The sequence below is a fragment of the Eleutherodactylus coqui genome, chromosome 6 (assembly GCF_035609145.1).
Source record: "Eleutherodactylus coqui strain aEleCoq1 chromosome 6, aEleCoq1.hap1, whole genome shotgun sequence".
In the NCBI taxonomy this organism is placed as follows: domain Eukaryota; kingdom Metazoa; phylum Chordata; class Amphibia; order Anura; family Eleutherodactylidae; genus Eleutherodactylus; species Eleutherodactylus coqui.
Window position 1 is genome coordinate 137,939,574 of NC_089842.1, and position 14,998 is coordinate 137,954,571.

Below are 14,998 nucleotides of genomic sequence, written 5' to 3' on the forward strand. Positions count from 1 at the left end.
ATCTGATTGGCCAGTATTGCTCATGTGGACAGCACTGGTTATTCAAAGCAAGTGTAATGTCTTAGAGTAATGATGCATACTAATACACAGTGTCGATCAGGTTGTCAGAGAAGCTAGTGTACCAACCTTCGTTCCTACAGGCCCAGAAGGTTGCTTGAAGAAGAAACAATAAGGTAAGGACTGGTGGTTCGCGGGTCCCTCGTGCCCTCACCGCCGGTCCTGTCACACGTGCTGCGGCTGTGCGGCGCAGGGGAGCCCCGGTTCTCGTCACCTCCCCTGGCCGCCGAGCTCCGCCTCGCCGCCGGGTTGCTAGGGATGCGGTGGGTGTTGCCCCGCGTCGCATCCTCATTATTATGGCAACCAGGCATGTGTCTCCTTCCCTGCCTCCTGCAGGGCTGAGGCAGGTTCTCCAGTGTTGCTGGGTGCACTCAGCTGCTGTCAGACTCCCCGCCCCAATCAGCTGCTGGGGCAGGAGCTCTGACAGCATTTAAACCTGCTGGTGTCTGCTGACCAGTGCCAATGTTAGTTTGGTCTTCCTGCTACACCAGCGTACTTCGTGTTTTGACTCCTGATATTGACTCTCTACTTTTGACCTGACGTTGCCTTTGCCTGACCCTCTTGTACTGCATACCCTCTCGTTGCCGACCCGGATTGTCTGACTCTCCTTGCTGTTGTTTGTTCCAGTGTCTGTCCATTTGTTAGTCCCAGTGTTCACCTTCCTTAGTGAGTGTAGGGACCGTCGCCCAGTTGTCGCCCTGGGGCTTAGCCCAGGGGGGCAAGTAGGTAGGGACAGGAGTTGCGGGTATTTTCAGGAACTTCCAGTTTCCCGGACCCCGAGTCCTGACAAATGATGCTTCTTCCTATTACATTGAATGCAGTACTTAAGGTAAATAGTTAGTGGTCATGGAATGATGCAGGTTCACTCATTGCTAGAATCAATGCTCCATATACATTATTACATTAGTCAATAGTGAGAAAATTGCTCAGACTTCATAGGCCAAGCAGACAAGAAGCTGTCGTCCGCTGCCAACAGAGACTTCTCTTTGCTAACAAAGTTTTGAAAAGAGCTGTACAAAATCAGAAATGTTCTAAGTTTCTTTTGTTTTTCACTTGGGAGCTATGATAAGGACTCCTGAGATGCACACTCATTGTCAAAAAAATCAAGCACCTAGAAGGAGTTGTCAGAATCAAATGAAGCTTTATATGTGTGATTGTAACATTGATATAAGTAAGTGATTACAATATCAGAGCAAAAGTATAATTTGTTGTGGAGAACAGAACACTTGAAGAGAGGCTCTGGAATACTGTTGGGTCGCCTCTAACTAGGATGCAAGATCTGATACAGATGAGCATGGAGGCACACAGGTTGCATATGGTATCCTCCGGCATATCAGGGCACATTTGCTGTAACTGAGCATCTAAATCATGCAAACTTGTAGACTGTCAAACTTGGTGTCCCAGATGGTCTCATACATATTATGAGAGGCAACACATGTGGCTGCAGGATGTCTTAAACATATCGCTGAGCTGTCCCTTGTACCACTACTAGGGGTGACTGATTGTCATATGTGATGGCCTCCCAGACCATCAGACCAGCAGTGGCAGCAATATGCCAATCCACAATAAAGGCAGGAGTGAGACGCTCACCCCTAGGTCTCCAGTCATGAACACAGCCATTGTGAGTGCCCAAACCTAGCCTGGGTTCATTGCTGAAGACAACCCAGTTCCAGTCCATGTAGCAGTTCTGTTTCTTTGATCACAACACCACTGCAATCGGAGGCAAAGAAAGTACACCTAACTGGTGCCTTGAGACTAAATGTCCTTCAACCAAGCTCCTTGAAATGGTTCTGACAGACACAGAGGCCTGTAACTATGCTGCCACCTGTCTCTGGATGGCGTACAATGAAAATATTGGAGCTGCTTGTCCTTGTCGGATGATCAGACAATCTTTTCTACTGGTGGTCTTGTAGTGGCATGAAGTTAATGGAAGTTTCCAGAATGTGCTCCAATGATCTATGTTTGTTTTGTGTCTTTGTAATGTGCTTGTTTTGCTTTTAGCATGAATCAGCGTTATATGTATTTCATGTCTGCAGCACCACAAAGGTTAACTGTCTGGGTGTGTCTGGAAGTTGTATCAGTTTGTATGTATCATTTGTTGGTCACGTGATCGTGCTTTATATATGTGATTGCAAGGTGTAAGTGGAGTAGCGTGGTGTAATGTGATGAAGAGTACTGTAGTGTGGTCGGCCTGTGAGTGTTCGGAGGAGAAGGAGTCTGTCGGCACACAGACACCATCATGCTGTGTGTGGTGAAAATGGAAGAGGCCGCGAGATGGTTGGATGTGCGGTCTATGATGATCATTCCAATTGCCCATCAGGATAAACATTGGGTATTGAGAGGAAGAGGAGCTGCTCTTATGCGAACGTTCATGGACAAAGTGTGAGCTAGTTGGTGTTGAGCGCATTTATGCTGGGAGAGAAACAAGACACAAATAACTGTGGACTTGGTGTGAATGCCCAATGAACCTCCACTGCTATTACACTAAATCTACTGTCAGACTGTTAATTGGATTTACTACGTTCAGTAAAGCGAACATCATCGACCATTTCCGGTGTGTCCAGAAAAGTACTTATTCTGAGTGGACTCTATTCATTCTATTAAGGAGTCGGATCAGAAGAAAGGAACGGTGGTGCCACCCATGAGAACCTTAGACTTGCAGGTAACTTTGCCGGCTACCATTTCTTTTCCTGTCAACTCCCCCTATGGTGACGTGGAAGGGTCCCAGGTTACCCGTAACTGGGAAAGAGATGGTAGAGCCACTGTGACAATTGACCATCTCTAACCCGCGCTTTCTCCTCGGCTGTGGGCCTGCTCTGTGGACGCTGCAGTCTTTCAAGGGTGTCCTGAGCCCAGTCGCCCTGTGTGCGTGTCCTCATGTATCAACTGATCCCAACACCTCCTAACAGCTTGGTCAGAATGGGCCAGGTGGAGGGAAATTCTTTCATACAACCATCCAGCTTCTCACGTTCCAATAATGTGCCCCCTCTCAAACTTTGTTAACTGAGCAAAACTTCTTCAGTTGTGTCATAGAGGAGTCTAGTGGTCAACAAGCTCTACACAAGTGGAAAGAGGTCACTACACAGAAGTAGCCTCTGAGAGCCTTTTTGTAGGGCAAGGGTGGAACCACTTTTAGGGCTACAGGTGGTAATACCATTCATCTAATCAAACTACAGCTCTGCCTGAGAAATAACTGCATGCCGAGTTTTGCAGCAAAACGACAACTCCTTCAAAATGCTTAATTTTTCTTTACAAAGACTGTAAAATAAATGTTTTGCATTGAGAAATACAGCCATCACTAATTAATGGCCATTATTAAAAAATATACTTTATGCTATGAAAAACCAATATCTTTTAAAATGCCAGACTACTAATAAAATTAACAACCACTTTAATGCCTTTTAATTATGGTTACCCTTTCATAAAGCTTAGGAAATCTATAGCTACAGTTTAACTTCTAATGTCAACATAATGCCTGAGGTGGCAAGACCGTTCATCTAATTACGCCACAACTGTAATCATTTGCATATCTGCCTGAGATGCAACTGCATGCCGAGTTTTGCAGCAAAATGACATCATTCTGGGTACTTGATTTTCTTTTGAGAATAAATGTAACATGTATAGATTGCTGCTAATGATTCTATATGTGTGAAGTTCAGCAACCATTTACAAAGGTGGCATTCAAAGCTGTATTAGACCATCCTATAGCTTCTAATTATACGTAGTGTATATTTTTTTTATGTATCTTCTTATATAAGATCTTATATAAGTTATGACAATAAGGGGTTTTATGAAACAGCACAAAAATTGGCACATTTCCGTATAGTCTGCATCTTAAAGGTGTTGTGTTGTCAAGTTGTAATCTATTGATGACCTGTCCTCAGGATAAATCATCAATAGTAGATTGTCAGGGGTTCATTGCCAGTGCCCACTGTCGATCAGCTGTTTGCCGGTCCGATGCACTCGTGTACAGAACTGAATTCTGCAGGAAGCAGACAGCTCCATTCTTACTGTAGTGGCCAGGCTTGGTATTGCAGGCCAAATTTCTATTGAAATGAATTGAAACTTTGCCTGCAATAGCAAGCTTGGCCACTGCAGTGAGAACAAAGCTGTCTAGTTCCTGCAGAAACCAGCTCAGTTCACAAGGCCTGATCAGGAAGGGGTGAGGCGGGGACCAGGGCAGCGGACCCACACCAATTTACTATACCTGAGGTTAGACCATCAATACTTTACAACCGGACAACCCCTTTAAATACTGAAATCATGAAAATGTTTTTGGCTCTGGAAACAATTTGAAGCTATTTTTCTGGGTAAATAGGTAATTCATAGACTTCTCTTAGGTGCAGACGGTCATTTGAGCCTTAGACCAGTTTGTGATTCTCGTGATTGGTAAGGAGACCATAACCTTTAAAACCCAAGGGTCTACACCCTATTCAATTGTCTACTGCTTCATTTCTGACAGCGGACTAGATAAAATAAAAAGGAGGATGTCTGATAAGATGAGAAAAAGCCTTTAATGGAGATAATGTGTTACTTTAAACCCATACAACAGATTTCTGATTATGTCCCTACTAGATTAACCAAGTTAAAGTGGAGTGAAGTTTTCTGCATCTATAAACTTTCTTGTTTGCATCCAAGTGAACTCAATGAAAGTATTGAAACCGCTTTCTGAAACCCCCTTTACACCCCAACTTTTATTATTTTTACTCTCTTTATTTTCTTCTTTTTTTACTGCATCCCCTCCTCCATCACTTACATGCATATCATTTATGTATATTATTTCAATCTGGTGATCATGTGTATCTGATGTCTGTAATGATTGTGGGTTTTTACTATGAAATATGAGGATGAGTAGTTTAACATTCTTATATTTATGTTAACACGTAGCATGATTATTAGATTATGAATGATATATTTATTTCTTTGCAAATCGCGTCAGCTATTTTCCATTCATTAGAGACCGATATGTTTGCATGATCTGTTCGTTATGTGCAGAGGCCTCTCACTCTTTTCATTCATTATGCATTGAATGCGGCCACTTAACCCCTTTGTTATGTATTTTATTACATGGTTCCCATTTTCGTTTTTTTTTTAATTCAATAGTCTTTGGACCATTTTCATGCATTTTGCTTTGAGATCACTGCAGTTTCCATTCTGTAATGATTGTAGTAGTTAGTGCTAATTCGTAATGACTCTTGAATTATGCAAGTTAGGTGTTTGTTCATTATTTTATTTTTGTTTTTTTATGACTTTTGCTTTGTGTGTAACTAATGTTTTTAGATACATTGATTCTTAAGTGCAGCTGAGTTTTACTTTATGTATTAGTCATTCAGTGCCGCAGGATTGACCTCACCTAACTTTAATGAGATCAGCGGCCTCACTGGCATTTCTTTTTAAATGTAGAACATTATGTACTTCTCAATGATCTGATGACAGCACCCATTTGGTGCTGAAACGTGTTATCTCCATTAAATGCTTTCTTCTTCTTAATCGCACATCTTCCTTCATCAGCAATGCCCGTGTATCCTGTTTTTTTTATCTTATATATACCTGATACCACAGAGATTTTACACCTAACCATCTAGGAGAGGAAGCAGCTGTAATATGCCATACAACTGTGCTGTGCTCAGTCTGCACTATCTGTCCAGGTGAGCACTTTTTTGTATTCATTTATTATTAAAATCCCCACAATACTGCAATGCACATTATTTTTTTGGTTCATTGCTACACTATGGAGCACTTTTTTAAAAAATTTTTGTGGATCGGAGAACAGACTGGTTCAATTTATGACAATCTGTAATCTGCAACAAATTAGCTAATAAGCTAAACTGAATAATGTGTAGTCAGGGGTGTCGCTATAGGATCATGTCTTGTTCCCCAAAAAAGGGGAAGTTAATTTAAGTATTCATGATGTTGAATTTGATTCAGATTTTTTTCCTTAAGAACCTGCTGAAAAGAGTATCTATATTCCTAAATTGATTTACATTATATATACTACTGTTGATTGTTTCTAGTAAGTCTTAAGGAAAACAATCCTTTAGACCAGTGTTTCTCAATGTGGGCGTTATTGCCCCCTGGGGGGCATCTTTACTTCTCAAGGGGGCGGTGGAACGAAAAGGGATGGCAGGGAGCATTGGAACATAAAGGGGGCAGTAGAGGGGCATTCTCTGTTTGCGCTGTTGATTTTTTTCGTCTAGTAACTATATTTTTCTAAAAATTAGTAGTGATACCTCAGTTTTCATCGAAAATCCGTCCAAAAAACAATTGGTGAAATCCCAAACCGACAAAACCGAGGCAATTATTTCCATATGACTCACTTACATGTAACGGGAGTTGTGTGCAGCCTGCGTGCCTCTATCATATAATGTATGACTTTTATAACTCCATGACTCTGCTACAGATCAATCATCTTAACACTGGATAACCTTCAGTACAACCTAACACGCTATATGCCATAATGCCGCTGATTGGCTGGAACCGCATTAAACTTTCACTTGTGTGGGTTGTAGTCTTAGTGGACGCCAAGTGTTCAGAACACTGATATAAACTACAACTCCCAGAGACCCACACAATTGAAAGTTCCAGCCAATCAGCAGCATTATGGAATACAGCGGGTTAGGTTGTTCTTTAGATTATTCAGTGTGATTGATCTGTAGTGGAGTCATGGAGTTATAAAAGTCATACATCATTTTATGATAGAGCGACATAAGCAGTGCATTCTTGAAGCATACTTTATGAAAATGGCTGAGAAGAAGAAATGCCATCAAATTCAAATGAATACTTGAAATACGGATTCATCCCTTCTACAAATGGACAGCTTCTCTTGTGCCTCTATTGGGAAAAGGCATTTTCGAAAGAAGCTATGTAGCCTTTGAGACTGAGTGATCACCTTGCAAAAATGCATTCAGACAAAGTGGGTAAGCCTATTTCTTTTTTACAAGGTTTAATGTCAAAGTTTGAGAACCGCAGCACTGTAGGCAAACTATTTGGAAAATCTGCTCTCAATGGTGACAAAGGCCTTCTTGCTTCCTATAAAGTCTCTTTATTATTAGCGTAATGTGGCAAATCACATACTATTGGGGAAACACTTGTGTTACCCGCAGTTAAGGAGATTGTCAGTACTATGGTGGGGCCTGATGTGTGTGCCATGGTGAAATCAATTCCTTTGAGTAATGACACCATTTCAAGAAAAATTGATGAGATCACTGCTGATGTGGAAGAAATGCTTTTGGACGTGTTAAAGAACACTGAATTTGTAATGAAATTTGATGAGTTAATGTTTAGAGACAATGAAGCATTGCTGCTAGCTTACGTTTGTTTCATTAATTGGAATGAAGAGGTAGTGGAGGAACTGTTGTTTAACAGAAATTTAACCACCAACACAAAAGGCTCCTCTATATACAAAAGAGTGGAAGAATTCTTCCAAGAAAAAAACATCCCTTTAACTAATGTACTTGCTTGTTAAACCAACAGAGCTGCATCCATGATTGGTTGGTATCTCAGATTTACAGCCCATTTAAAATCTGCTATGCCTGGCATAATGGCAGTCCATTGTGGAAAAGAAAAAAACAAGAAAAAAGACGAGAAGAAAAGCTGAAACATATTTTTCTGGTACACTGTTTGTACTGTACAGGACCCTATGGGTAGTTTCACACACAGGTATATCTGAACAAAATGCAGTTTCTGTGGTAATTTTGCATGCAGTTTTTTGAGCTAAAGCCATAAGTGGAATCAAAAGATATGGGAAATATAAAGGAAGTACTTATTTTTTTTCTTCCTGTCTAATCCAGTTATGGCCTGGACTAAAAGTAAACTGCATCAAAAACTGTAGCTTCTTAAAATAAAAAAAAACCTTTACGTGAGACTACTTTAAAGAAGCTGCTGCTGTTCGCAACATAAAAAGTGATTTACAGTTTCCAGAAGCTGTTTCTGACTTTTATATGATAGGGCCTGCTTTATCTGCATAGTTATCTACCTATTTTTCTTACATTTTTATTTTTTTAGAGTGGAACTTAACATTTCCATTTTTTTAGAACTAATTACTAGTTTGGGTCTGACGTTCTAATGTTTACTGTTACGTCCCCTTCTTACATGAACAGCATTATGGAATACAGCGGGTTAGGTTGTTCTTTAGGTTATCCAGTTTGATTGATTTGTAGTGGAGTCATGAAGTTATAAGAGTCATACATCATTATATGATAAAATGACATAAGCAGTGCATTCTTGAAGCATACTTTATAAAAATTGTGAAACGAACTCAATCAACGTGGACAGACATAAACTATTGACTAACAAACACTCAAAACATTCACCTGCATACCTGCACACATAGCCAGATGGAATAACTATAGGATGTACAAGGTATTTGTTCATATATTGGCCAAGATACTTATGCCTGCGAGCCCACTTCAAGGGTCCTCGTTGTCTCACGGGTCCCTACTCTAATGAGACAGCTTGCTCCAGGAAACCAGGTGATCATCCTGATAGGAATGGCCCCACACTGGAACCTAAGGACCTAAATAGCCCAGAGATGGTAAACGATCCAAGCAGCACAGGACACAGTTCACACCAACACAGCTTGGAACACATACGCAACTGAACAGGATTGTTTACACCACATATATGGCAACCAGCTCAAACACACAGAACACATCACAGCTCAAACCCACAGAGCAACTTGCATTAATGCAAAGACAAGGAGGAATGAGGGACACCAGCTCCCTCCTGCCAGAGGGCTGATATTTATATGCAACAGACCGGTGATGATTGGCTAGCTAGAGAACCACACCTAGCAAGCTCAATTATACCACAGCTGTGGAAATGTGCTCCTGGAAACCCATAGTATTACAGGTCCCAGAAGCACAACCTAACAGTACTTCCACTTTTAAAAAGGAGCCTCTGGACCCTTAAGGCATAAAACATTTTTTAGCAACTCTTCCAAACAACTTACATGTATAGGACTTATCTAAAAAGCGCAAAAAGAGTGCACAGACTCATAGGGAAAAGAGATGGCAACCCTCCCTACTGACACAACGTCACATAGGACTTATGGATCCAGGCCTAATACTGAACGTACAGCAGGAGAGGGCCAAAAACACAGGTACATACACACAGGGAACCAAAGCAAAAGGTAAACTGCGAGCAGAACGTGCAGACAGACATAGCTAATGACTGAACAAACACAAGACACTCACCTGTAAGTGAGAAAACAGGACCATACTGTGAATAGCACCAGGTTGCTAACACACAGGAACAGAGAGACAAAACAAGCCCGAAAGTCTGCCTACCAATGGACAAAGGGGACAGAATATGGATCGGGCATCCACCAACCAACAGACCGGTAGGACAAACAAACAAGATCTGGACATCTAACAACCAATGGAAGGGTGGATCAAACATAGAAGGAAAAACAGACCTAAGTGAGACTGACAAAATGACACACAGGACTTATCCATACGGCCTTATACAGACCACACATATGACAAATAAGGAGAGGATCAGAACAAGGGCACAACACACACACAGAGGTCAGGTGTAAACGACACGGGAGTCCAATTTGCCATGCATTCCTCCTACCAGAGATGTTGCATTCTGTTACATCCACTTCTTACATGAACTGCAAAAGCTGCGAAATGGACTCCATCTACATGGACAGACATAAACTAATAACTGACAAATGCTCAAAACACTCATCTCCATACCTGCACACATAGCCAGATGGAATAACTATAGGATGTATGAGATTTTCGTTCATATATTGACCAAGATACTTAAGCCCGCGAGCCCACTTCAAGGGTCCTCATTGTCTCACAGGTCCCTACTCTAATGAGACAACTAACCCCAGGAAACCTGCCTGCAAGCAGGGTGATCATCCCAATGGGAACAGCTCTATGCAGGCACCTAAGAACCTAACAAGCCCAGAGATGGTAAATGATCCAAGCAGCACAGGACACAGTTCACACCAACACAGCTTGGAACGCATACGCAACTGAACAGGACTATTCACACCACATGTACAGCAACCAGTACAGACACACAGAACACATCGCAGCTCACACCCACCGAACAACAAGCATGGATGCAAACGCAAAGGGGAATGAGGAACACCAGCTCCCTCCAGCCAGAGGGCTGATATTTATATGCAACAGACCAGTGATGATTGGCTGCCTGGAGAACATCACACTCAGCCAGCTCAATAATGCCACAGCTGTGGAAATGTGCTCCTGTAAACTCATAGTACTATAGGTCCCAGAAGCACAGCCTAACATTTACAAATTATAACGACTGTCCTGGAAAAGATTAATATTGGCACTTCAGGAACCCATTTATTTACTTCTAACAATTTAAAATCTGTTATGAGATAAAAATTTTACAATCAGCCTATGTGCACTAAATTGGGTCGATGCTTTAATTAAGATCTTCTGCCTCCTTTCTTGGTCCTGCTGTAAGCTGGACATCTCCAAGTAACTATGTCCATCCAACCCTCCTAGCATAAGGCAAGAGTGAAGAGCAGAGGATCCATTTGACTCTGCCCCTTGTCTTATGTAGCGCCACACGAGTTGCAGCCACTAGAATCCACATCAATCATCAAAATTACCTGTAAATTCTGGACGTTTATGAATGGCACTAGCCAATGAAATGTTTTGTTTTTAATATAACTTGAATTGTGGGCCTACTATAGCTACTTTGAAGGAATTTGTCAGTTTGTCAAGGTTTTGCATAAGAGTTCTGTGTAGGTCTAACATACAAGATCTATACCTAACTCATACGTAAACTCCAGAGCTGGAAAATTGCACATCCCACCTAGCTCTACTCATACTTGCACCAGAAGTGTGTCAATCAGTTTGTTGTAAACCGAATGAAAGACGATAGACTATACAAGGCTATTAATATACTTATAAGTACATTACAGTATGTCATTATTGCACTGTTAGACTACAGCCCTTTATGTTGTATGCTGTATAGTAAAACATCCTTGATCTTTCGACTCATTCGAAATGGGACAATAGTTCCCTTCAATTGTAATCATTTTTAAGACATAATCATGCTTTACATTAAGTGAGGAGGAGAGAGGTGGTAATACAATTTCTGATTTGAAAAAGACGCCAAGCTGTGTTATGAGAGATTGCAGAGTTCTCGTAATCTCTAGAATTACTTCCTCTCACACTTAAGATATAACCCATTGTTTCTGGTACAGGGTCAGACTTGTATTTTGGATTCCTAGGAAGATGTACACCTGTCAGTACATCATCCTCTCAGTTTGAAGCCTTCTTGTGTGAGGTCTCATTTCTTCCCTCTCATTTCACAAGTACAAGAGGTTCTTTGGCATTCTCTCTTTTTTTCTTCCTCCATTTATCCTGGCACAGCAACGTACTGAGGTGCAGTAAACCAACAACTGTGGTATTGATTTCATATGGGAAAAATGTTGTGCCATTTAACATAGTGAGAACATTACCAAGCCAGATGTTATCAGAGTATCAATACAATTAACATATTAACAACATGAATGACAAAATGTTCCCATTTCCATCTCCAAGGGCTTTACTGAAATTGTGTCATCTCTTTGAGTGCAGAGATTAAGAATTACCTTCTATTTGCAGTGTGCTTATCGGGAACTTGTTGCCAACATCATGCTTCCTGAGCCATGGAACAACAATCGTAATAAGCTGCGTTTAACTCTAAAAAGCTGCCATGTTCTATAGAAAACACAGATATAAAATAATGATATTTAAGGTGTAAGCTTTCCTATCTATTATGACATATATTAACCCTACAATGCAAGCTGTAGAATTTTGGATGCTATGATTCAAAGTGCAAAGTAAACTCAATAAAAAAAATCATGCACTGTAGGGTTATGAACTTTTTGTAACTGGTTTATATAAAAACTTCTTATTGTTTGATATATATGCTTGCATTGTTTTTTAAAGCACTGCAGACTGAAATCTTGTCAAATTCTGTCAGTCAGAGTAAACTGACATATTTCTCAGCTCCTCCCCTAGCCTACTTACCTATTGTGAATGTGCATTCACTGCCTTTCCACTGAGCTATATACCGAAGGCTGTATAACAGCGCTTGGGGATGGTGGAGGACAGAAGGAGGACCAAGACCAGAGCACTGAAAGCTACTATTACATATGACTGTAATTTACTCTTGGTGAATTTTCTGCTGTTATCAGCAGTGAGGGGGAATGGGACAGCAGCTACTCAGAGGATGGGAGAGAGCTGTGTAGTATTGAGTGGGCGTGGTTATGCTACACAGCCTCTGAGAGAGAAGAGGGGAGAGGGAGATTTGGTTGTATCTCATGAGAGATACCAGATGATCAGACCAGGGAATGCCCCGTACCTTGAATCCTGGATGTATGAGAGCCTCAAAACCAAGTATAAGCCTTTTTAAATGCATGAGAAGGAAAACTCAATGCAGAAAAAAAACATAAGTGCATCATTTTTCTGCATATGTTTAGTAAGATATGTGCGTATTGATTTTTCATAGACAAAGGTTTCCATAGCCTTTAAGCGGAGTTCAGTGGTGATAACTATACATGCTATTTACTTCAATAAAGCTGCAAGATTTTTAGAGATCACAGCAGAGTGCTGAATATTCATCTGCTTGCATTATATCAAGGTTATTCTCATGTTTCTGTGCACATGTCGGTAGAAATCTGTGAGTGTGGTGAGCTGATTATTTCCATACTTTGGCAAAGCTTTAACACAGCGGTCAGTACCAGTGTTATATCCTAGGCTCAGGCTGTATCTTCTGCTGTTCAGCTCCCTTCCAGTGTTCCTCTGTCCAGATCACTAAACCTTTCAGGTCTATCTCTATACACAAAATACCTCACTCCCAGGACACCCATCAATCTGCATAACAAAGGCAGTGCCATATCATCCTTCACTGCAGTACCTGACACGAGGAGGTCTATACATGTGCATCCGATTTTGCACCTAAGCCTGACTCAGCCTGTAGTATTTGATTGAATAAGATTAGCTTCCCTGAAGACACAGCCATGTATACACATGGACAACCCTAGCGCTATATTTAAGTGGCTGCTGAACTCCTGCAAGTGCTACTACACCTTTGTTCTGCTGATTGGTGGTGGTCCTGGGGTGGTTCTAATGATCGGCCATCAATGTACCATGGTGTTAAACATGTTTAATGGAACTAGTGGGCAAGATTTTATCTTGAGTCTTCAAACTGCACACAAAATTTGTTGCTATTCCCACTAGGCCAGTCTCTCAAATACATGTGACATTTGTAAAATTCATTTGCTGTATATGTGAATAGAAAACAGGGTCCTTCTGCTTTGTACAATAAAAGGAGAACGAGGCCATCTGCTGCGCAAGAAATCAATAACAGATTTTCTGTTTGTGTCTATTTTATGAAGTCTGTTCAGTACAATTTCTTTATGCTTTGTGCATTTCAAAGCAATTTAAACTGTAACCCCAATACTAAAAGAAAAAATCTCTTTATTTAATTATTTTATCATTTCTATTTAAAACATACCGTATTTCCTAAAGCAAATTAGAAGCATTCACAAAACAACAAGAATTGTTCAGAATAAAACAGAACCCTGTAAACACGAGACTTAAGAGGTGAGAATTCCTTCTCGGTAGATATCGGCTATTAAAGGAAAACTGCTAGAAGATGTATAATAAAGCTCTACTAATTACTTAAACACATATTTACCAACTTTTAAAAACTGTCGTCAGAGAGATTAGAGACAGCATCATGGTAAACATGTTGCCAAAATTCTTTTAGTACAGGCTATGCCTCTCTTCGCAGATCACATCTATTTACAGCCCATGCTCCCTGGAGCAAGGACACTATAAGGAAAGGGAAACTTGGAAACTCACCATTCTGCTGCAATCCCTGCCTTTTTCAGTGCCCCCTGCGTAGTAATAATACCTTATTTGTGCCCCCTTTGTAACCTACACAATGTGTAATAATGCCCCCTTAGTGCCCTACACCTATAGTGCCCCTTTTGTTCCCCAGTTAGGTAATAATTTTTTCCTCATTAACTAACTGTAACATCTTACCGGCGCTGGATAGGAGCCTTGGGTGTAGTAGCCGTGCAAGTCAGTGGTCAGGATAGCCAGAAGTCATTATCAGGAAATCTTGGTTGCAGTACAAATGGATGAGGCAGGTGACACAGTCAGAGAGGAAGGCAGAAGTCATCAACAGGAAGTCTCGGTTCAAAGTGCAAAGGGGTGAGGTGGGTAACGGAGTCAGAGAGGAAGCCATAAGTCTATATCAGGCGGTCTTGCAGAGACAGTGGAGAAGCAGGCAACGTGGAGCTGGATTAAATCATACTGTGAACCAGATTAATCATGTGCTAGTGCAGTGGCAGGGCCAGGCTTTTATAGGACGTCAAACAAGAGCCGGACGGAGCTAGGACATGGGTTAACAAGCTCTGGAAACAAGGCAATAGGTATGCAAGGCAACTGTCCTGATACTAATAGTACCTCCTTTGTGCTCTCATTAGTTAATAGTGCCTGCTTTGTGCACACATTATGTAACAGTGCCCCCTGTGTGCCCTTTGTTCTTGTGTTAATTGCTACTTCACTTACTCCTTGTGGCATGTGGCATATTCATGTTGATCTTGTTAAATTCTTCCCACTGGCTCAGTCTCAGTTTCTTCCATTGTGACATCTCAGAGCATCAAAGAGGTGAAGACAGAGGAGGAGAATGCATATGAAGATGTCACAAGTAATGCAGATGAAGTTAAGCAATGCCTAAAGCAAATAACTGCAGTCAGAAAGAGACTTAAGGCTGGTTTACACGGGCAGATGATCGCTCAAAGGACAGTTTAAGTGACCGATTATCGCTAAAACTATCGCTGATTAGCGATTTTTTTGCAATAATTGGCTGGTGTAAATGGGCCTTTATGGGGAAGAAAGAGGCACTATTACCTTGTGGGGGGGCCATTACATTATTACTACTTTTAATG

At 41.1% G+C, this 14,998-nt stretch overlaps 1 protein-coding gene across 1 annotated transcript in view; it reads left to right on the forward strand.

Annotated features, from left to right (window-relative positions):
• The first annotated feature begins 5,671 nt into the window (after positions 1–5,671).
• GRIN2D (glutamate ionotropic receptor NMDA type subunit 2D) overlaps positions 5,672–14,998 on the forward strand; it is a 335,290-nt gene continuing 325,963 nt past the window's right edge. Inside the window, exon 1 of the mRNA XM_066607728.1 lies at positions 5,672–5,705. The gene's annotated coding sequence lies outside the window, so the exon portion shown is untranslated. The remainder of the gene's footprint in view (positions 5,706–14,998) is intronic.